Here is a 23732-nt window from a genome sequence, read left to right on the forward strand (position 1 = left end):
GCAAGATCCAAATTGTTCCAACAGAAACAACTAATGAATACAAACAAGAAGGTTTTAATGCAGACATATGCTGCAGGGACTACAATAATCATCATATTGTTGTGATTATATGCATCAAAAGGGTTAAATCGAGTATTTATGAAGTGCTTAGAGGATTTCATCTGTGAAATATTTGCAGGACAGTGTTGTAGGAAATGCAGTAACTTGCAAAGCTCAATTAATGAATAAAGCATGGGGTTTTAATTTTGGATTATTTTTATTATTTACAAATGAGCACACACTTCTTAACCTTTGTCTGTCTAAATTAAATATAAATGACATAATGAAATTAAATGGCCATTATGAAATGCATGTTATAGCCTGACAACAGTCTAATCAGCTGACCAATCAGTACAGTGTTGAACAACATAGTCTAATACACCTTTAGCTTTCACAAAAGGAACTCTGAACTACGCCCGCAGGTTGCTTTGCATTAACATACCCCTGCCACACGCCTTGCACCTGAAAGTGGGGAACTGAACAGCAGTTCAAACCACAAAGGTTCACATGTCCAGTCAATTGTTGAACTGCTGAGTTTTTATTTATCTGAGTTTTCCGACTGGGCTCCTGCAAAAGTGATTCTAGGGTGTAGACAGAAACTTCAGAGATAAGAACCATGAGGTATGACACAGGTCGACTTGCTCTACCTGAAATGTCTAAACTTTGTTTTTTAGTGTGACTGACATGTTTTTGTACAAAAAAAAACTTGAACTCATTCTGTTTTATTTACAGCATGAAGCTGCCGAACCCAACCTGTCCTCAGCTGGTCGCCATCACTGAGCTGCTGCCCCTTAATCGGGTCAAGGTTAAGTGCTGGATCAGGAGAAATATAGCCCCTCTCTGCACTGTATTTGATTTACTGGAGGTGCACTTGATTTATACTGCCCTCAAGTTATATATTTCCCTCAAGTGGGAGCAGTATTTGCAAGAAAAGATAAATCACGTTTTAAACACATCACAGTAGTTTGCGAAAGAATCCCAGGTGCGGATACAAGGGGGTCACAACTATTAATAAAAGATTACATTTTGTCTTTAAACATTTATTGAGGTAAAAAACAATCAGTTAAGTTAGATCATTTGACTTACTGCTATGCAGCGTGGGCTGTTTAAAGAGTTGTTTAATGTGACAGTAGTCTTGTTCGGTGTCGCTTTAAGAAAACTCCTGAGAGTCTATTAAAAGTGAAAAATTTGATTTTCAACACTGGGTAAAGGAGTATCTCTCCCCTCTCTCTATACCGACTGCTCTTTGATGACTGCTGTTTGATTTTCTGGAGCTGCAGTCTACATTTATCATGTCCAAAGCCTTGAAACATTTCCCAAAAGTAAGGCAAGTGTTTGAAAAATAAAATAAAAACTGCCCTGGGACAGGTCAGGAAGTCCTGCTGGCAGCAAACTGATCCCCAAACAGGCCAATTGCTACAGCCCAAATGGCTGCTCTGTGAGTTGATGTGCTCTCCGGTACGGCTGTTCTTGATTGTGTCAGATTTAGTGCATTCTATCCAAGACTCCAGTTGAAGCAAAGTCGCTGCTTGCATTGACAAAAAATACTAGAAAATGTGTTTCACTCGAATTCAGGTAAAACTTATTAAAGGTCCCATATCTTGCTCATTTTCAGGTTCTTACTTGTATTTTGTGTTTCTAAAAGAACATGTTTACATGCTGTAATGTTAAAAAAAAGAACTTTATTTTCCTCATACTGTCTGTTTGAATATACCCGTATTCACCCTCTGTCTGAAATGCTCCGTTTGGGTGCATTTCAACGGAATTGCAATGGAATTGCGTTGCTAGGCAACAGTTTGGGTCTATGTTTACTTCCTGTCAGCTGATGTCATTCACATACACTGCAACAGGAAATAAACTGGGACACATTTAGAATGTTTACATTTAAAACCGTGTAAAGGTTTGAATATTGTATATTTGTGACATCACAAATAGACAGAAATCCTAACAACTTGTTTCAAATGCACAATTTCTGAATATGGGCTGTGCATGTTTCTCCGTATATTGAGCGTTTTGATAGTTTAACAGTATTTATAAAGCACTTAAACCTGCTTAATAATATAAAAGATATTAAAATCTCACTTTTTACAATATAGGACCTTTAAAGCAGGACAAATACTTGTTTGATATATTTAAATAACTACAGTTTTAGAGCGGTTCTTGCTCATGGCATGACTCATTTTCCAATAACTTTGCTTGGTATAAATTCAAATGTTCTGTATCCTCTACCATTATTTGGTGTGCAGGAGCAAAACAAGAAGTCAAACACTGAAAAATCCAAGGGCAGGGATGGTTAAGAGGGGTTGTGCAAATATCTAAAGTACAAGTGAAAGATGACATCACGAGAGCTATAAAGGATGTCAGTTTGGGTTTTATTGTTTTTGGCACACCTCGAAGTGAGAGTCAAAACAGATAGAATCACTAAATTCAGTTTGTAGTGCCCCAAAGGAAGGATGTGCTCCAATGTCTGTATGTTAAAGATTCTATGAAGCATATACAAAGACGACAATGCGGAGTTGTAGGCTATCGCCTAGTGTACCCTTCAAATTCATGTGGCAGAGACCTGGAGAATTGTTGCTGCGGACTTATGAGGCCGCAATATCACCCAAAACATCATCCGTCCAGTTAACCATATGCTGCAGGAGGCACTAATTTGCTATGGCAACTGTTTTTTTTGTTTCTATGTTTATATACTGCTAATTTGCTTTGCAAAATATGTTTTGGAGGTGGTTGGTTGGGCGTAGCCTGCAAAGCAAAAAAGGACACCAGAGATAGATCGGGTCTTTCTTCCTCAATCCTACATGTTAAGAAGTGAATAGCTAGGGAAACCAAATGCAATACATTCACAGTGATACAATTTAAGTATTGACATTAGTACTGGCAGGAAGTAGTCTGCAGGTATGTTCAGTATAACTTTCCTTGTCATGTTGATGCCCAGCAGACATTGTTCCCTACAAAATTAAAAATAGATGCATGTTATGTTAGTTGTTATGCTATGCATGTATCAACTGTCACAGCCTGTATAGCTTTTGTGGCTCAGAGGGTAGAGCAGGTTGTCCACCAATGGAAAGGTCGGCGGTTCGATCCCCTTCGCTCTTCCTGTCACATGTCGAAAGTGTCCTTGAGCGAGACACTTAACCCCAAATTGCTCCCGAAGGCTGAGCCACCGGTGTGTGAATGATTATTTAGATCAGATCCAGATGGGCAGGTTGGCACCTTGCATGGCAGCCTCTGCCATCAGTGTCTGAATGTGTGTTAATGGGTGAATGCTAACATGTCGTGTAAAGCGCTATGAGTGGTCGGAAGACTAAAAAAAGGCGCTATATAAATGCAAGTCCATTTACCAAATTTGTGTTTATCCTCATAATGAATTGCAAGTGCAACCACAAGGTCAACCTTAAGGTTTGAATGTGATAGCCATAGAGCTCCTGAACCCATTCAACTTGCAAGTAAAGTAGAATAAAGAATTCACAAAGACATCTGCTCAACAAGATAAGTTCTCAAGATCAAGTACTCTATAAACTATACAATGACTATTGTTCATCATTGCATCTCAAAATGACCCATTTGCGTTTTCTGACCTTTTGTCCTATCGGCAACATCCAAGACAAATACGACCGTTACAAAAGTTATTCAAACCATTTTGTGATTTGCCATTACTATGGTTAAAGTCGAGTAAAGACTTTGGCCATGGTTAAAATAAACCAACGTTGACTGTCAGAAACAGAATGCCATAATGTTTTTCTAGATGGACTTGGAGCAACATTCTGTGCCATCATGTACACCCGGGTTTTGCCAGAAACTATCTTCCTAGACAATCCTGCAGTGCACAAATTGAATCCAATGCCAATGTTGAGAGCCCATGCAGGAAATAGCATACTATTAATGAAGCAACATATCCTCATACAACGGTTTTGTATGATATCTTGCAAAAAGCTATTCCTGATTTTTTTGTGCGTTTTCCTACGATTGTCCAGCAACACGTGTCAATTTCTGCTCGTTACGTGCATATAGTCTTTTCAAGATAAACTTCCATCATCTCAGGAAAAAAACTTGGCAACAGTAGTACTTAGTTAGGTTTAGGACAAGAAAGTGGTTTGGGTTAAAATAACTACGCTTGAAATACTTGCATTGCATTCCAATGGAATTGCAACGGAATTGTGTTGCTAGGCGACAGTTTGGGTCCATGTTTACTTCCTGTTAGCTGATGTCATTCACGTACACTGCAACAGGAAATAAACTGGGACACATTTAGAATGTTTACATTTAAAACTGTGTAATGGTCTAAATATTGTATATTTGTGACATCACAAATGGACAGAAATCCAAACGCCTTGTTTCAAACTCACAATATCTGAATACGGGCTGTGTTTATTCTCCGTATATTGAGGGGTTTTATAGTTTAACGGTATTTATAAAGCAGTTTAACAGTATTTATAAAGCACTTAAACCTGATTTATAATACGAAAGACATGAAAATCTCCCTTTTTACAATATGGGACCTTTAAACAAGTGCTGTAATTGCCTAACCCTAACCATATTTTAACCACAGTTTCTTTGTCATAACCACAATCCTTTCCTCATCGTAACTATACTGTAGTTGCAATGCAAATGATTTGTTGGTAGTAGACTTTGTGAAATTCTCCAATACCATATTGTCTGGTGGTAGGGGGTTGTGTTGTACTATCCAGACTTTCCACTGCAGTGACATGTAGAGGATTTAGCGATGAACCATGTCCTGTATTGTCTGGGACAACTTTATGATGGGATTTTAATCCCCTGACTACACCACCTTTAGGTCTTGAGTCTTTCCGGTGCCAGTGGCCCCAGGCTAACCTGCCTGCTGATAATGGAGTCGGCAGGATGTTCCTCAATGCTCTGGACTGACTTGTGGGTGATTCAGGGGTCATTATGGGGAAGTGAGAGCTTGACATTTACACAGAGACAAGAAGCTACTCTGTCTCCCCCGGACACTGTGCGCTTTGAACTTAACGCTCCCTTGTCTGTCTCGGTCTGTCTGCATCTCTTTCTATTTCCTCTCTCTCTCTTACACCCCCCTGATACGCTCATTTTTACATCTTTCTCTTCGTCTGGAAAGAGCCGTGCTTTGGACCATGATTAAGGAAAGCACACTGGGGCTTATTTTTTAAAGCAGTGTTTTATAATTAAGGTCAAATTCAAATTTGTTGTGTATGTCTCTGTCTGCCTTTGCTTTGTAGGCAAACACTTCCCTTGACCTAGCATGCCCTTCTATCTCTTACCCTGTTTTATACATGGATCCATCTTATTTTCTACCTCTCCGTCTCTACTTTGTACCCACAACCCCTCTCTCACCTTGCCCCACCTTCCTGCCTCTTCCCTTCATCTGCACCCAGCACATTCCTCCTCATCACAGCCAGTCTTCTTCTTTAATTTCTTTGTTTCTGTCTTTTCCGTTCACCCAGTCCTCACCCTCAACTTCCAACCCACCCACCCGCCTGTCTCTCTCTCTGCGATCGCAATCCAACGCACCTCCTTAGTCCGTCCCTCTCCCGGGGCCTAATTAATTTACTGAAATCTCAATCAGCCTTACACTCCATTACCATAACCCCGTATCCTGTTTGATACACTCCCATGCTCTCTGCTGGGGGGCATTAGGATGATTAAGCTCGGGATCCGATCCGTCTCTTCTGGCGCGATGGCGTCGTCCCGTTTCCTCTGATATAATGACATAACGATGGCGTTCACGCCCCTCGCTCAGGTCAGAACAAATTGAATCTTGACAGCAAAGTTCTGAGGCTTTCAGAGTTCAATCAGAGAGAACTGTGGGTGGGTGGCGAGTCTCTCAGGGAGGCAATGAACTCATCTGAAGTCAGGAGGGAGAGATAGCAAAGGGGGAGATGGTGTAGAGAGATAAGGAGACAGAGGAACAGAAAAAAATGGAAGAGCAAGTGAAAGAAAGCAGTGAGGGACAGGATGAAGATCATGAGAGATGAAGATCATGAGAGAGAAACAGACAAAGACAGAGAAAGACAGCATGCAGAGATTCTAGGAAACATGCTTCATGGTTTATTCATACACCAAGGAATGCTTTACTACATGCTTTCAACACATATTGTATAATAAGCTGAGGAGAAATTCAGGACAACTGTAGGAAGAGAAAGTAGAAAGGAGAAAAGATGAGATGAGAGGAAAGGAGGTGAAGGACAAGTAGAGGGAAACATGACAAAACGAGCAGTTTGGGAGAGGAGACGGGAGAGTAGTCAGCCATGCTAGCAACTCAGTGTGGCGCTGCTCTTCAGCACAGCAGTGCTTTCAGTGAATGCTAACATCACAATGCTAACAGGCTCACAATGACAATGTTAAAATGATAACGTTTAGCAGGTTTAATGCTTACCATGGTCTCCATCTTAAGCCTTGTTCCGATTTTTGGTATATCCAGATTGGGTTTTGTAAAGTCTGGGCAGCAAAAAAATTTTTTGCAATATCGGATCCAAACTATATTTGGAGGTGGTTTGAAATGTAATTCCAATCGGATTTCTACACAGCAGCATAACATAATTGTGATTGGCCCCGATACAATTGCTTTTTACAATAAATGAGGTGGCAGCTGGCTGGATGGAGATCGCCAGGGAGCTGAATGTTTCGCTGTTGGCTATATTGTATGTAATTTCCAGTAAATATCACAATATAAAATGTGTTTTCTGTTTAAAATGAATAAACGTAATAGCTTAAGTGGTTACGTCTATCACGATATTTGGGTGTCGATATGTATTGTATAGTGGTTTTGATGCCGAAAATAAAGGGATGCCAAGGGGTGTGACGAAGCGGCGGTATATGACGAGTTGAGAAAAGAATGTGTTGGTCGTAACATTACTCAGACTACAACTATCAAAGCAGCAACTTCCTTCTACTGTACATCTGCATAGACTCAAATTAAGCACTTGTATCACCTTTGGCATCAAAAAATCTATTTCAAAATCATTAAAAAAAGATCACGATACACACTGTAGGTGAAATTTTTTTCCCACTCCTACTAATTAGCACTAAACACAAACTACAGCAGAGACTACAGCTGAGTAACGTAGGTTAGTGTAATCACAATATTCAACTCATTCTAAACGAACACTATGAATGAATGAATGAATACTAATTCACGTGAAACACATATTTCTCCATGAATGCATTAAACAAAGTCATACCTAGGCTTACATTTACAAAGGTTTGTTTGTAACTTAGTAATGGATTACAAATAGACTGAGAGTGTCTTCATACAATGTCAAGGCAATCCATCCGATAGATATTGGCATGTTTCAGTTTGAACTGAGTGATGGACCGAATGACCGACTGACTGACATCGCCGTCCCTAAAGCCAAATAATTTGGCAATTTGATTGTAACGTTTGATTCAAGTTAGTTATGACACATTACCACAGGGGTATCCTGAAAAAAGTTCCAAGCCAAGACGCCACTTGTGTGTTTTACTTCAGTGTAAAACAGCAACTGAAGAACATTCCATTCAAGGTGTAATTTATCAATAAAATGCAACACAGGAGCAACCACTGCCTTTATTACTCAGCAAGTTTTTGCAGAAATAAGACTTATGGGAGGAAAAAAAAAAGGCATGCAGCATTAGTATAAATCACTGCGCTTCACATTCTGACTGTAAACAAACATTGCACAGTTGGCTTGTATCCCTGATGAGAATTCATCCTCTGAACAAGCTCTTGGTCTGAGTCATTATGCTAGAAAACAAATAACATCAAGTTTATTCCTCTATATTTGAGGCAGTGTGAACAAATGTGCCAACCATCAAAGTAAACCTTACCGTTGAGCTTGTGTGCTTCCATCACACATGATGCAATGTGAATTTGTTGTAGGAGGGGGAGCAGCTTTTGATTGGCTCACAGGAAACATTCCCATGATGCCTGATGCCCGCTGGCTGTGGTGGAACTTTGGGGGTCAAAGGGGAAATTGCTGCAGGGTTTGAAATAAGTGCTCTAAACTAGCATGGTGTGAAGACACTGTCGGCCAGCTGCTCCTCCATCCCTCCAGGCCCATTCCAGTCCGACCCTCCGGCCTGGAACCATAACTGCTGCCACTCCAACGAGAAACTTCAAGGCCTATACACACCGGTGGCCTTTTTTTTTCATGCAATTAATTTGCACGTCAATATATTTTTTTTTTCGAACTGTTGTTTTTGTCATGAATACAGAATGTGAATATCATATGGCAAAAGGCAGCATTTCATTTCGGAAAAAGGTTGATTTTTCTGAGCTTTCGCACCTCAAATAAAGGCATCGACCAATCATATTGTGCAGAACGGAGATATTCAAAATGACACAGAGGCTACGTAGTTCGAACCAAGATGGCAAACTTTATTATTAATTTCAAGCCGCGCGGTTCACAGCAACAACAGACCACCATACCAGCAAGATTACTACAGTTTCAATGTCTAGACATCTGTAGAATGTGTCAAAGACAGTGAAGATGCTTTCATTACAAAATAAAAGCGCTCAAGTGTTTTTTCTATGGACAGAATTCCTTCATTTGTTAACACAATGCTTTTATTCTGAAATATGTGTAGACAGTGCTGTGGATCATGCAGTGACTTGGAGAGCTCCATGAATGAATAAAGTACAGGGTTGAAATCAACACTTCCTGCTTTCATTTCAAAATAAAAGCCCTCAAGCATTTTTTTTCTGTGGACAGAATTCCTTCGTTTGTTAACACGAGGCTTTTATTCTGAAATATATGCCGGACAGTGTTGTAGAATATGCAGTGACTTGGAGAGCTCCATGAATGAATATAGTACAGGGTTTTAATTGTGGATTATTACTATTATTTACAAATTACCACACATTTCTTAGTGCAAGTGCAGTGGTTGTAGAGAGCTTGTTAGAAGTCATCCAGCGACAACATTTTGTCTGGCAGTAAGGTTGGACATACAGTAGGTGGGAAATGGAAAACACAGAAAGGAGAGAAAAGATTGAAAAATGAATATGAAATTATGACATAACACAATATGCACCGATAAAAATAGACATGATGTCAGAGGGAGAGGATGACATAAAAGAGAAACATGACACCTTGTACAACACTTCTCTCAGCTAAAAATTATAAATAAAAATACCTATTTACATTCACTAATTGCTTGTGTATTAAAGTAATGTGTGACCCTCCCATTGAGCAGATAACAAATGGCTACTTGTAATATTTTACTGAGATCCTCACACAGTCTGCCCTCTGCTTCAGCTCAATGAGAACATGTTAAAAAAGAATCCAACACTGCGGAGCAGAAAAATCTCTCAAAGAGTTGTGTTTCCACCACCTGTTTTGACTGTTCTCTGACTTCTCTTCTCTTTTAAAGATGCAGCAGTGGATTTTTTGGCAGCTGCTACAAAGAGAAAGGGGAGGAGGTGATTACCACAGGAAACTAGAACAAGCGTGGTTACACTTACAAGTGTTACATCATCTGCAGAGAGACGCAGATAAATCAGTGCTGATAAGCCAACAAAAGTCCAGTTTCATACTCTTGATTTGATGCAAGTGATTCAACATGTAGCTAGCTAATTACAGATTTTACTAATGGTGGATTATTTCTTATACTGTCTTCCTCCTCTCCTCTCTTGTATAATCTCAAGAAAGAACATTTTTGCAGTGCTGGACAAGATTAATTGACAGGTATACTTACAGAGATACTGTGCAAAAATACCTTACTACTACTATTCATCACCAACAATGTAGACAAAAAAGCTAAATGACAAACCATATGAAGAGAGATATATGCAATTTTTCATCTTCTAGTGGCAAGATATTATGTTGTGAGGGAGTATATAAAGGCCCCCCATACATTTTAGGTCACTGATTATTTGGTATTCAGCCAAATCATCACACAAACCCAAAGGTTTTAACTTGAGTCAGCATGACATGTTCCTTTTAAAGGAACAGTTTTGGGAAATCCGCTCTCTTGCTGAGAGTAAGATGATAAGACTGATATCACTCTCACATCTGCCTGTTAAATATGAAGCTATAACACATCAGTTGCATCCAGAAACTACCTTTTCCTTCAGATAAGAGATTATATTACGAAAAACACGTCTTTGTTACCTGATGTGAATGTCTCTCCTATTGAAAAGCAGATCTTTTGTATACTGTGGGAGACATTCTGAAGGGCTCTTGGTATTTGGGAGCTGGGACAGACCGGTGTAGAGATTACGGAAGATATGTGGGAAGACATCTGAAAAATTGATTGTGTCTTAAAGCAGCAGTGGGTAGAATTGGAGGAAACATGATTGAAAAAAGTTATTTTTATAAAAAAAAAAATTAAATGCATAACATAAATAAATAAATAAAATAGGCAGTACAGTAACAGAATATCAATTCATATTTGATCAGCGCTGCCTAGTTTGATCGGAGTTCACGAGTGATTGACAGCTTGCCACCGTTGAATGAACAGCCAATAGGAACGCTCTCTCTCTCTGAAATGACCTGTGATTGGTTAAAGTCTCCCGTCACGGGCTAGATTTTCTAAAGCCTGGAAACAGAGCCATGAGGAGGTGCAGAAGTCTAGTTTTCTCTCAGAACACTTCAATTACAAAATGCTGAAAGGTTGTTATGGAATGTTTTGACCAAAGATGTCAAAAATATTTTGCCTACTGAGTCTTTAAATGCAAAATAAAAAGCTTTTTATGATGTATATGTGATGCTGAGGCCCAGCTATGGCGGTTGTCACTCAAAATGATGTGCAATGTTTGAAAGATGTGCCTGTAGAGAATGATCTTTTTTCTCCTTTGTCTTTATTGTATATGCCGAGCTGAACAGTGTCATGTTTTAAATTGTTTTAATCTTTCTTTCGTCAAATAGAAAACTTTCAACTCAATAAACATAGCATAAAAGACTGGAAACAGGGACAAACAGCGAGCCTGGCTCCGTCCAGTACTTACAATGTATTGTTTGTTTAATCCATACAAAACTGACGTGTAAAAGTTGTGCTTTTACAGGGAATTACTGTGCCAGGCTGTTTCTTGGCCCTCCGGAGACTTCACACTTTTTTTGTACAGATTAAACAAACGAGGAATAACATTATAATTAGTGAGCTTTTAGAGATGCTGGTGGGCTGATTTTGTGTTTATTTTTAATTGTTGGGCAGTTCCAGGCTTGCTGTTTCTATCCTGCACAATCTGCATCTTTACATATGAGAGTGGTTTCAAATCTTCACATAAAGGTCCCATATCGTGCTCATTTTCAGGTTCATACTTGTATTTTGTGTTTCTTCTAGAACATGTTTACATGCTGTAATGTTAAAAAAAAACATTATTTTCCTCATACTGTCTGCCTGAATATACCTGTATTCACCCTCTATCTGAAACGCTCCGTTTTAGTGCATTTCAACGGAATTGTGTTGATAGGCATCATTTTGGGTCCATGTTTACTTCCTGTCAGCTGATGTTATTAACATCCACTGCAACAGGAAATAAACTGGAACACATTTAGACTGTTTACATTTAAAACTTTGTAATGGTCTAAATATTGTATATTTGTGACATCACAAATGGACAGAAATCCAAACGGCTTGTTTCAAACCCACAATTTCTGAATACGGGCTGTGTGTATTTCTCTGTATATTGCGCGTTTTGATAGTTTAACAGTATTTATAAAGCACTTAAACCTGCTTTATAATATAAAAGACATGAAAATCTCACTTTTTACAATATGGGTCCTTTAAGAATTGATGTATTCTGTGAAGACTGCCTGCTCAGCACTCAGATTCAAACTCAGTTAATGTTGATTCTTACTTTTTTTTTTTTTACCTTCAGGCCATTTCCTTAGCACTTCATAAACATCCATCTAAAATTACACATGCTCCCCAAACCATGTAATTGGTCATGGATGACTAACAACACAATATGCAGTAAATATATGAAGCAAAGACACATGCCCTAGGCCAGACAGTCACTCCCGCCCACAAAGGGATTCATCTCTTCATTGCCAAATAATTTAATAATATAATGGTTTAATTCAGCTTCTTTTTTTTCAATGTCTACATATTCTGTCAGTGAGTATGTTTACATGCATACTGTCCCAGCAGGAATTCTTGTCCTGGTTATAATAATACTACGGATGTGATGTGAAACGAGAATATTCATTAGGGCTGTCAAAGTTCAGGCAAATTAATTAACGCCAATGATTTAACGCAACTTGTGATCTTTAGGTTGTAGCAGGCTCAGTTTTAAAGAAGATTAGGGTATCATATGAAACTAGAAAAACCTAAGGAATCCTTTGGTGCCAACCATGTCATAGCTAGCTTGTGGTGAAGGAGGCCAAATAACGCTAAATAAATGTTGGAGAGGAAAAACTGTCATGTCCGTTTTCAAAGGGGTCCATTGACCTCTGACCTCAAGATATGTGAATGTAAATGGGTTCTATGGGGACCCACAAGTCTCCCCTTTACAGACATGCCCACTTTATGGTAATCACATGCAGTTGTGGGGCAAGTCATAGTCAAGTCAGCACACTGACGCACTGACAGCTGTTGTTGCCTGTTGGGCTGCAGTTTGCCATGTTATCATTTGAGCATATTTTGTATGCTAAATGCAGTACTTGTGAGGGCTTCTCGACAATATTTGTCATTGTTTTGTGTTGATAATTGATTTCCAATTATACATATATACATAAATTCGCATAAAGCAAGCATATTTGCCCACTCCCATGTTGATAAGAGTATTAAATACTTGACAAATCTCCCTTTAAGGTACATTTTGAACAGACAATAAATGCGCGATTAATCGCAATTAAATATTTTAATCTACTGACAATCCTAATATTCATATACCTTATCGAGGTTACTGCAATGGATGATTTCTGATTACACCAACATTTTTCCTTCTATGACATGGCTTAAAATATCTGTCCTGAAAATTGTCTAACCTGTGTTTTTGAACTGCAGCACCTTTAATCTACCACCTTTGTATGACAAAGGTGGTAGATTAAAGGTGGCTGTGTGCATATGATGGGCACAAGCTGTACGGAAAAGAAGCACATTAATAACTTATATTGTTTCCATGTGAGACTAACATGCACACAACTACTTATTTACACAAGGTAAAAACGTAGCAACATATTTGGACTATAAAATCATAATTTTACAGATTACCACTTAAAAAAGTTCTAAGGAATTGAACAACTCTTTTGTAGTCTCAGAAATGTGATGAAATATATCACAGTTATCTAATCCCTTTGTTACAATAATTACTTTATTTTAATGTAATGAGTTACTTCCCAGTGTCGTCAAATTGTACTGTGTAAGCCTAGACACATACATGTGCAATCCTAGGAAATAGACAAGGAGTCAGAAGCTGACCTGGGTGCTCATGGGAGTTATCATTCGAGTTCTGAGGTCTTTTAGATGAATTTTCCTGCAGTTTTTCAGATGGTCGGGGGACTGAGGGAATCCACTGACTGACAGGTTTTATATAAAAACAACCCAGAACTGTGGTTTGGAGCTGTTGCAATCAGTGCGTATGGCAACCGTTAGTTTACTCTGAGCTGTGGATTGATAATTATAGCTGATATTGTTTGGCTACTGCAACAGAATTAAACAATCTTATCTAATCTCAGGCATTTGAATAACACATGGAAAGACACGTCCATGCCCCTCGCTTCAAGCCCTGCACACATGATTGATTTAACTTTTCTGTTCTTGCCCACAGAAATAGACTAAGAAAAAACCTTGGCAGTGTGCTGTGCGCTCATGGGAATTGAGGTTCTGAGTGGAAAGGTTTTGAACTTAGCTCTGCTACAGAACCTAACCCATGTATACCTCTGAGAAATCAAAAGCGTGCAATATTGTAAGTTAGTTTGGTTTGACAAGAGAAACGTGTAAGCTACAGGGATCCAAGCTGTCTACTGAACAGCAAACGTCAAGTTTCTGGTTCAGGAAATGCTGGACCAACGACTGATCTCGTATCCCTTTGTTTTTTTAAGCATCACTGACACTGGTATACTAACAGTCTTACGGCAGTTTGTGAAATAGTCATAACATTTAATCTATTTGATTTGTGTACATTTTCGTGACGCTCAGCCCGACTTTCAGCAACATATTTTTCGTGCATTTTCCTAAGAATGTCCAGCAACACGTGATAATTTCCGCTCCAGTCTTTTCAAAATTAAACTACTTGTTTAGGTCTAGGAATGCATTGACTTGGTTAGACTTAGGCAATAAACTACTCAGGCTTAGGAAAAGATTTACTTGGTTAGGCTTAGGCAACAAACTACTTAGTTAGGTTCAGGAAAATATCGACTCGGTTAGGCTTAGGCAACAAACTACTTAGTTAGGTTTAGGAAAATATCGACTTGGTTAGGCTTAGGCAACAAACTACTTAGTTAGGTTTAGGAAAAGATCGACTCGGTTAGGCTAAGGCAACACACTACTTAGTTAGGTGTAGGAAAAGATCGACTTGGTTAGACTTAGGCAACAAACTACTTAGTTAGGTTTAGGAAAAGATCGACTCGGTTAGGCTAAGGCAACACACTACTTAGTTAGGTTTAGGAAAAGATCGACTTGGTTAGACTTAGGCAACAAACTACTTAGTTAGGCTTTGGAAAAGATCAACTAGGTTAGGCTTAGTCAACAAACTACTTAGTTAGGTTTAGGAAAATATTGCGGTTTGGTTAAGGCAACAAACTACTTAGTTAGGTTTAGAAAAAGATCAGGGTTTGGGTTAAAATAACTCTAGAAGTGCTGTAACTTAAGTACAGAAGTTACATAACAAATAGAAAAACTTTGACTTGTGTTTTCAAACGGGACACGAACAATGGTCTGTATAAAAAATACTGAGGTATACATTATATATGAACTGATTTCATGCTGACCATCATGAAAAAAAATTTAAATTTGTATACATGTGCAGGAATCAGTACATTACATTTTATGATTGGGCTGGGTATTAGGAATGTTAATAATTAACCGTTTAGCCGTTAACCATCTTTAAGCATTTGAAACAATTAACGCTATCGGTTAAAATGGTTAAAAAAAAAAGTTAATACAGTAATTCTCTGCTGCCACTCTAGTAATATGTACTTAACTAACCACTACTACAAATTAAATTGTCTCAAGAGTGAACCTTAAACCGCAGCCTGAAATGGGTGAACACCATTGGATCCTGCATTGACAGGAAGGGTTAATCTTTTTAACCACTATAATGATGTGACAGGCTTTCACTTCTTGATGGACCTCCCCCCGCCCTCTCCCCAAGAGAGTCTCTCATAATGGCTTCATCACATTAGGGTGGTTAACACCAACGGTCTCCACAACACAAAGCAATCTGATGGAGTGGACATAATGCATATTGAGGACTCAGTATTTCTTGACTTAGACAGGGGAAGGGGGGGAAGGCTAATTTTGGTTGCATCTTGTTACATCCTTTTTCAGTTAAATAGCAAACGTACCTTTGGTACCAATTTGGCTGATGATCTTTTCTATGTATTGGTTTATTACTAGGATATGCTGGGATGTTGTGTTTCAACATTGCCGAGAACTTAACCAACCGTCACAAAAGTCACAGAAGAGTATGTGGAGTTCAGAATACAACACGAACTGGCAGTAATCCTGATCTGAGGTCAGCCAGCTGCACCTCACAGCGAGGCCTGGAAAAGAGGAACTTTACAGTTGTTGTTTTCAGTCCTATTCAATTCAAATCTGAAGATTTAAGAGCATCAGTAATTGGTCTAAGTACTGTAAATCCTTCCCTTTAGTGGAATAACGTAAGTGAGACTGAGACTTGTGAAAATCAACATCCAAGCCATAATTATGATTGGGAAACTTGAATTTTTTCTGAAACTGAAAAAAAACATGGATGCTTCTTTTCACACAATGTTCAAGGTATTCAAACACTAATCCTATATATACGGCACTTTATTGACCATGGACAGTATTTTTTTTTTTACCCTCACTCGACCAACCTATCCAACTGCTGCTCACCATTGCACACCAACATTTCATTTTGTGTTCAAATTACTCATATTAATTGTGTTTTAAAGGTCCCATATTATAAAAAAGTGAGACTTTCATGTTTTTTTATTATAAAGCAGGCTTAAGACCTATATAAATACTGTGAGAGTATCGAAACGCTCAATCCACAGGGAAATACACACTGCCCGTATTCAGCAACTCTGCATTTGAAACAAGCTGTCAGGATTTCTGTCCATTTGTGAAGTCACAAATATACCATATTTAGACCCTTCACACAGATTAAAACGTAAACATTCTAAATATATCCCAGTTTATTACTGGTTGCAGTGTATGTGAATGTGATCAGCTGACAGGAAGTACACATGGACCCAAGCTGTTTGCCTAGCAACGCAATTCTGTTGCAATTTCGTCACAATTCCGTCGAAATGCACTGAGCAGAGCGTTTTAGACAGTGGGTAAATACAGGCATATTCAGGCCAACAGTATGAGGAAAATAAAGGGTTTTTTTGAACATTACAGCATGTAAACATGTTCTAGTAGAAACACAAAATACAAGTATGATCCTGAAAATGAGCATGATATGGGACCTTTAAGTAGTATTTTAAGAATTGTACTTAAATGTGCCAAATGCGAGATTGGGAGCATTTCTATTGCCTTCGCACGGCTCTCGAAATGGCGACAGCTGAGCCGACGGTTCGTAGCCAACAGTGCTAACGGTGAAAACAAAGGCAACCTTACTGACGGAGATAACAGTGTTAACCTGGGGGAGGGGATCGGAGGGTGAGTGCTACAATCCCTCGATGGCGCCATCGGTCGGGATGGCGTTAGTCACATGCACAAACATGCACTAAAAGCACGAGCAGCTGGCCCGGCTACTAAACAATGGTCAAAAAAGCAAGACGCTCAGATTACAATACACACAGAGGGACAGCGACTTCATTCTCTGCTCAGGTAGACATTAGGGTTACTCCACTATATCTATACGTAGTAAATAGTTATTGGATGCTATATCAATGCTCTGCATATATGTTTAGAGAACCTTTAATGTTGGGTTTCCTCCTTCTATTTTGTTAGCGTTCATTGATGCCAGGATGGGTCTCTTTTCGAAGCAAAACGAGCTAACGACAGAAGACATAAATACTGCAAGTCTCAAATCTTCAGTAGCCTAATGAGTGAAAAATAGAAGCACATCTTGAGTTGCCAGATCACTTCAAAAGTTGTAAACACTGGGAATCGTTCTCATTGCTACCTTCCATTCAAAATTATGTTAGTGCAGCACAAACCCCCAAAAGTGTATCAAAGGTTGATAAATGCTCACGGTCTAATCACAACACATATTTTGAACATCGCAGGAACGCCATCGTCCATCTTTATCAGCCCGACAAGCAGTGTTCACTTTCTTCTTTTTTTTTTTTTACATATTTTTGCATTCAAATAAATAAACAACACTGTACTCATACTGTTGCCATGCCCCTTGTAGTAATTTTTGGCATCAAAAACACTAGAGTTACCCTCGGCATCCTTTTAGGTTTAGGCAACAAAACCAGTATAGTTACGTTTAGGAACAAAACTACTACGTTTGTACATTGAAAATGAAACGTTGTGAACACGGGACACCAACAAACAGCTGATTGTAACGTGAAAGTGAAATAGAACACACGGGATACGAACAGCAGTCTCTTGGATGAAAGCCTTGTGTTTGTTGGACCCGTCCACCAACCTTTCCACCCATCTTTAAGCTGTTTACACCTTGTAGAAATGCTACCCGTGACGCTGCGCTCAAAGTTCAAATTATTTCAACTTTGACCTCGGCTGCCGCTGACCTTTCAAAGTGCAACCAATTAGAACAACTGCATCTGGTTTTTTTTGTTGCCTAGAAACAGTGAATGGTGTTCCTTGCGCTCTTTTTGGAGAGATATTTTACATGCTGCCTCTGCAAGGCTCTGCGCCTTACATTTTAGTTAATGGAAAGCCTGGTGTGTCTTATACAGGTGTTAAAGGGTATCAAAGCATCGGTATTCGACGCCCTGGGAATGAGAACAGGCTGCATATACCTCTCTGATGTTCATTTTACCATCTACCGTAAAAAATGAGAAATTAGACCTGATAGTAAATATGTGGTGGAGGAGTGTTAATCAGCAACACATCCTGCCCACCAGCCAACATTACCTGGCTCTGTTCCGGCTATCAACCACCCACTTTGTCGTTCGGAGCAGGTTATATTCCTATGGTGACAGAAATATGTCCAATTGGTGGGACTGTTGCTAAAGCATGTGGGTATAAATAAGATTAGCTAATGGCAAAAACATTGAGAGTAATTTCCCATTCTAATAGCTGGGGGTAAGCCTAAAAATGTTCACCATGGGAAACATGACAGGCAAACCTACTTCTGAAATCTGTTATGCTGGTGCCACTGAATAGTAGGCCATATTTAGCACAGAGTTATTGATTTTTTTTAGCTGTTTAGATGAAACCTCAGACATCATACATAATTTCTTGACCGTTTTATAAAAATAACTTTTTTTTAATCATATTTGCTCCATTTCTACGCACTGCAGCTTTAACTAATTACCATCTCTACATATTGCCTTATTACGAGGACAGAAAGTCATTTGAGCATATTACCTTTAGAGTGCCAATGTGACTAAAGAGAGAAAATGTAAATGTTCAAATCCATCTCTAATGTCAAGACTGTAAGGATCTGTGGACATTTATAGAAATTAAGCAATGCATTCTCATCCCAACTCATCACATACCGCCCCTTGATACCACTATATTTTCGGCATCAAAAACACTGTAGTTAGGTTTAGGAAAGAACTACATGGTTGGGCTTAAAACTGCTACGTTTGTACAGTGAAAAAGACATTGAACGTTGTGAACACGGGACACGAACAAATAGCTGATTGTAACGTGACGCACGGTACATGAACAGCGGCCCCCCGGATTAGAGTATGGTGTTTGTTGGGCCCAATCACCTTCTAAACCCGCCCAAGTGGTCTTTCTCACTTTTTATACTACGTCATTAAAGTGGCACTAGGTAGTATATTTTTGGCATCATTGGGCAACAAGTCCATAATAACCTTTCAGCATATTGTAATTCAAGTGTTCTGAGAGAAAACTAGACTTATGCTCCTCCTCATGGCTCTGTTTTCAGGCTTTAGAAAATGTAGCCCGTGATGGGAGACTTTGACCAATCACAGGTCATTTCATTGAGTGAGTGTTCCTATTGGCTGTATTCCGGTCATGTGACCAGAACTTGCCGTTCCTTCAACAGATTTAAAAATGGCGGCTGTGTCACAAACTTTCTCATTTTACAGCTAAACCATGCACTACAAGATGATTCTGAAAACATCTGAGGAGAGAAATAGACATTAACGTAACATAATATTGATTCATATTTGATCAGCTCTGCCTAGTTTGACTGTTTGGTCGGAGTTCGTGAGTGATTGGCAGCCGGCTCTCATAGACGGCAGCTGGACAGTAGACCTCAGATCAGCTCTTACTGCTTGTTTTCCTGTGGTCTGTGAAATCTTGCAGATGCTGTTAGGAGCACCGGAGGACACAGAGGAACATGATTTTCTTTTTCAGGTTACCTGTTTCATGTACTACTGGCACGATATAGCGACTGTTTTACAAAAATATTTCTTTTAATGATATTTGCGCCAATCTCGCCTACTTCAGCTTTAACTCTTAACGTAGCATTTATACGCGGATGCATTTACATTGCATAAAGAACAGGATACATGGCGTACAAAAGACACGCAGAAATCAAGAGAGCCGTACTTATTGCACGCTAAACGCCTTGCGCATTATCGTGGCATTTGTACGTCTTTTTGTGAGAACGGGCCGGATTGACAGCTGTGTTAGAGACTGCTTGTCCCTGATTGGTTATTTTTCTTCGGGCGCGGTGAAATCTTGAAAATGACATTAGGAGCACAGGACACAGAGGAACATTACTTTCTTTTTTTCACAGATTATCTGTCTCATGTGCAACTGTCAGAGCAAATATGAAAACAATAAGTTATTTTTCTTATACTTACCAATTGTAGCTTTAATGGTTATTTGTGTAGGTAAGCACAAGTCCAAATCCAACTCATCCTGGACACCAGAATTGTATTGCACAGCTTTGATAGCTACTGATACACCCCTTACTGTGCGTCTCCTCCCACTCCAGTTCACAGTGAGTCACCAAAACACCAAACAAGCGCAGGCGAGGAAAATAATCCTTTGTATAGTCAACAAAAATAACCAATTGTCTGGCTGCAGAACTCTACCATATGCCATGAAAATAGTCTGTGCAGTCCTAAATGTTATTTGAGCAAGCAATGATTGCCAAACTTCTCTGCTTTGGACTGGTTATACTGGGCAACTCCCAGGTGTGAAACCGAAGGGCATTGCATGCTCAGCAAACATTCCCAACTAAATAAAAGCTTTTTTTTTTTTTTTTTTTAAAAGCACAATCTGTTCTAAGAGTGTGATATCAGGGTGAAACTCATTTCCTCAGTGTTGCCCCTTAGTGTTTTGGCTCGGCGCTCGGCCAAGAAGTCCATGGGGACGACAAGGTGAATGGCTTGGCCTGCTGACTATACCTTTAGTTCCTTATTTCTTTATTTCCCAGATTGTTTCTCTAATATCCGTGGGGGAGTGGTTCGGGGTTATGGCCCAGTGCAGTGGCTGCCAATCTCTTCAGAGAAGCAGCTCACTTCCTGCAAGCACAAAAAGTCCGCAGCTCCAGTTATTGATTGGAAATGTCACATAAAGCCTTCTACATAAGAAAGGGTCAATACAAAAAAGTGAGTAAATGCTGCTCACGGGCTACTAATTAATTCAAAGTTGATCAAAAGTCATCAGATCGCAAGAGTTTTATCTTCCTCCCCTTCATTTCAATGACATTTAAGTCAAAAATGCACATTTGAAACAAAGTAGGCCCTCTTTTAAGATGCATTTTCTGCATGTAATACATCCCAAGTCTTTGCTTGGCAACTTCATTTACATTTGACAAAGGAAAGTCTTCAGAGACTCGGTCCCGTCAAAGAGAGGTTAATCAAATCACACTTAGCTCTTGGCTTCTTTACGTATGGAGGAAATTGTTTTCTACTTTGTGTTCTTACAAGAAAAGAGAAAACGAGAGAAAGCAGGGATGCAAAATCCCCTTTTTGATGGAAATGCAGATAAATCAGAGGCCATCAGTCAATTAAAACAGCAGTATCGTTGCAGTGATTTTAATGCTCACAGTGTGACACCCTCAGTTTAAAAATCCACACAGGTTTTGATGTTATACACTCTGACTATCCCTATTTGCCATGTTGTATCCATTAGACAATATTATTACTTGGCTCCATTACCTTAAAATGTCAAACTTAAAAAACCATGACATTTTCCCTTACCCAAACTAAGTTGTTTTCTTGCCTGAACCTAAGGCCTCGGCCACACTAGGCAACGTACGGAGCGCGTGGTGCCTGCGTTACATCATATTAGCAACATTACTACAGTTTCATTGTCTAGACATCTGTAGAATATGTCACAGACAGTGAAAGTGATCTATTGACTGTATATTGACATCATACCAGCAACATTACTACAGTTTCAATGTCTATCTGTAGAATAGTTTACGGAGATGAAAAAAAGTAAAGATTTATTTTTAAATCAAATCTTCCTGCTTTCATTTCAAAATAAAAGCCCTCACGCATTTTTGTTCTGTAGACAGAATTCCTTCATTTGTTAACATGAGGCTTTTATTCTGAAATATATGCCGGACAGTGTTGCAGAACATGCAGTGACTTGGAGAGCTCCATGAATGAATATAGTACGGGGTTTTAATTGTGGATTATTACTATTATTTACAAATTACCACACGTTTCTTAACCTTTCTCTGTCTGAAATAAATATAAATGATATTTATAATGAAATGAAATGTCCAATATGAAAGGCAAACTCTATGTAGAAAGAAAGGGCTGACAGTAGCAGCCCAGCAGCAGCAGACACGCAGCTGAAACGCAACTGGTGTTAACATCCGACGGGTCAATCACGTAGCCGCCTCACGCTCCTGACGTTCCTAATGTGGATGACGGGTAAGTTAGTGTTTTTCTTGCCTAAACCTAACTGCGGACATTTATGTGGCATACAAATGATACGCGAAAAGCGGCATATGAATGACACGTGAAAACACTAAAATGCGTACTCATGACACGTGGGATGTCCGTGTAATGTCATGGTATTTATACGCCTTCCTGTGAAACCGGGTTGGTTAATCACTGCTTGTAAAGCTTGTGAACTTGAATCAAACTGTTAAGCTGCTGGCGGTGCTTGATTTCGGCTCTGTCTCTTCAAACTAAATTACAGGTTCAAATGGTCATTTAGTTATTTGTCCATTACTTTTTTTTTTTTTCTGTGGTTTCCATGTTGATCACCATTTGACTAATTAATTAGACAACACTAATGGGCATCATTCTGAACTGTATTCCAAATGTTGTCACTGTTTCCATAAAACTATTTCTTCCATCCCGACTTTCTCATTATAATTTTTCAGTTTTACAGTACAACATACACATGTTAACGTTCTTTATTTAAAAAAAAAGAAAAAAGACAGGAATGTACCCCTTAAAACTTTAAAACATTCACAAATAAACTCATCACAAATTGCACAATCATTGCACATAAATGGGCTTTATTAACCCGCCCACCCAGTTTGTTTGCTGGTGCTCTGCAGTGCAGTGCGGTGCTGGCTTTGTGGCAGTATGCAGGCTGCCCTCTCTCTGACTTGTCTCTATTAAATGGATGGTGCTTTTGGCAGCAGAGCCGGCGTGGCTTGTTTGCCCTGGGTATAAATGATGTCTGGTCTCCCCAGCAGGTTACAGACACTGCAGACTGCTCATTACAGGAGAAAATCCACCCCAGCACCACAACGACATGCTGGCTGATTCTATGATCCATAAAGGGAAGGTTCATCTTTAAACAGGAGCATCACAAGCTGTATTGTATACCGGAGATGAAAGATTGACGGCATCTCCGTCAGCTTGGAGGGTGATTTGTTGTGGACACGTGTTTTTTCAGGGCTGCAGAACTGGAACTATGAGTGCCTAGACAACATCCTGTTGTGGTGTTCAGTGTCTCTGGGTGTTGTTTCTATTTTCAGACCTGTTTCTCAAAAAATTCCGTTCCCACACAACAAAACTGCATAGTGATTTACTTTTCGAGGGAAACATATTTTGTCGCGGATTACATTTGCCATGACAGTCCACATAGGGAAGAGGTGGGGGTTGTGGATGGGTCAAACAAACACAGGACTTTCACCCAGAAGGCCATCCTTTTTAATTCAAGATGGCGGCGCGGTTAGACGCAGCGGCCCAGTGCTCTCGGTTCGGCAGTGTATGTATGTTCTTTGTGTGTGTATGCGTTGTCACTGGAGTGATAGAGGGACATCTGCAATACAGCAGAGCAGAGCTGCTTAATGTGGCGGACAAACTTTGCACCCCGCACACGAATTGGGACTTTATTCCACCGGAGATACGGCGTTTTTCCCCGGAAGGAGGAAGCAGCGTTGCCCTGGAGACTCTGCGGAGACGGCAGCGTCACAGGAGACGCAGGCGGGGGAAGAGAGGGAGCTACGGGCTAGGCTAAAGGCTAACCCCTACAAACCGGCGATTCCAAGCCTCTTCCTTGCCAATGCCCGGTCACTCAGCAACAAGATGGACGAGATAAGACTGCGGATTACATCGCGCTGCCTGGAGTACTGTGTGATG

General features: G+C 39.6%; 1 long non-coding RNA gene across 1 annotated transcript; it reads left to right on the plus strand.

The window, feature by feature from the left end:
• The first annotated feature begins 3482 nt into the window (after nucleotides 1-3482).
• LOC119494964 lies at nucleotides 3483-23732 on the plus strand. Its single transcript, XR_005208325.1, has 3 exons — nucleotides 3483-3493; nucleotides 5967-5969; nucleotides 23311-23732. It is a non-coding gene; the product is annotated as an uncharacterized LOC119494964 (long non-coding RNA).

Source organism: Sebastes umbrosus, chromosome 9, assembly GCF_015220745.1.
Source record: "Sebastes umbrosus isolate fSebUmb1 chromosome 9, fSebUmb1.pri, whole genome shotgun sequence".
In the NCBI taxonomy this organism is placed as follows: domain Eukaryota; kingdom Metazoa; phylum Chordata; class Actinopteri; order Perciformes; family Sebastidae; genus Sebastes; species Sebastes umbrosus.